At 38.0% G+C, this 1,571-nt stretch overlaps 1 non-coding gene across 1 annotated transcript; it reads right to left on the bottom strand.

The window, feature by feature from the left end:
- Positions 1 to 1,271: 1,271 nt before the first annotated feature.
- Positions 1,272 to 1,344, bottom strand: Trnav-aac. The gene has a single exon. It is a non-coding gene; the product is annotated as a tRNA-Val (tRNA).
- Between the last annotated feature and the right edge of the window lie 227 nt (positions 1,345 to 1,571).

Here is a 1,571-nt window from a genome sequence, read left to right as displayed (position 1 = left end):
AATGTGTAATAATTGTATCTTGCACACACCAAGGAGGTCACCCTCTTTAATAAGACTGGCGTGCCAATGCTATCTCACTTTTATTTTTAGTGTACATGTACCCCGCTTTGATCAGGGTATAACGTGTACAAGCAGTGAATGGGCAGATGGCCTCTGGTTTGAAATTGGATCAATATTGTAAGACTCCTGTGGTGTGGGGCATGGTATTTTATCAAGACCAAGTGCTCCATGGTACCTTCAGCTTTGTGTTTGAGTGCCATGTATATTGAGCAGTAAATGCCCCACATGAGTAAATACACCACGGCATTGACATGCTGAGCTATATAACTGGTCAACATATAGTTTGAACAATTTCCCTATTTTTAGACATATTTGTAAAAGCAGACTTTGTTAGCATACTTTTCATTGTACAGTTTTGTCATGATCTTTTTGTCCTGTAAAACTTACACCAGGAATTCTGGTGCAATCCACTTCTAACTGCAACATACCCAAGGGCTGTTACAAGTACAAGACCATACTCTTACACCAAGCCACTACAATTGCAAACATGTGGGCTCTCTTTCCATTCATCATTAGAAAAATTACACTTTGTCAGTATTTGACTTTTGATGGAATTTGCATCAGGATAATTTATATTATACAAATAATGAATGTTTCACGTTCGTGCAATGGAAATAATAATTTCATTCGGTGACAGATGAAATGTTCCATTCCACTCAGCTTCGCCTCGTGTAATGGAACATTTCATCTGTCACCTCATGAAATTATTCTTACCATTGTACTCACAAACATTCATTATTTATTATAATTACGGGCACTGTATAATCAGTGCTTTTCAACAGAAATTTAAATCAATAGCAAAAGCTATCTTGAAAGGCCAATATATCATTTGCAATTACAGAAATGTAAATAAAATAGCTGACTTTTCAGCTCAAGTGTCACATCTTTTAAAGATCATGAACAAAATGTGTGCCTTTATTTAACAGGTTATTTCATAAGGCAAATTTTTGAGTACTTGCAAATGATCCTATCAAGCCATGTTACTTCCAACCTACAGGTAGGCCAATGAGGCCTTTACTTTCAAAAGATATGCCAGGCCTGTACAGAGGATTTTCAAATGAGTGTCATGTATCATTTCTACCGGGGAGTGTTCATATCAAGTAGTAAAGACTATTCATAAGATGAAATATGCATCAATATTAGGTTTTGCCCTTCATCGACGTATAAACACTGTATACTCAGTGTGTTCAACCCGAGTGAAAGTCAGCAAAAGCACTCGGGTGGGAATCGAACCCACAACCTTCTGCTTTGTTGAGCAGACGTCTTACCACTCGACCACCGAGCACGAGAGATTGTTTAACTTTCACTCGGGGGTAACACACCGAGTAGACGGTGGTTATATGTCGGTGAAGGGCAAAACCTAATTATTGCAAATTGTAAAGACTTAGGCCTACATTGTGCAAGCAAAATGTATGCAAGCCATAAATCACAACAAAAATATAATTTAGCTGTTCAAATGACACTTTTCAAAGGTACACGTATTAGCACCCATCCCTGGTGCAGGCCTGCAT

Source organism: Patiria miniata, unplaced genomic scaffold (genome assembly GCF_015706575.1).
Source record: "Patiria miniata isolate m_02_andy unplaced genomic scaffold, ASM1570657v1 HiC_scaffold_1, whole genome shotgun sequence".
Lineage (NCBI taxonomy): Eukaryota > Metazoa > Echinodermata > Asteroidea > Valvatida > Asterinidae > Patiria > Patiria miniata.
The sequence above is the reverse complement of the archived record's forward strand: the minus strand, read 5'-3'. Positions and strand labels throughout refer to the sequence as shown.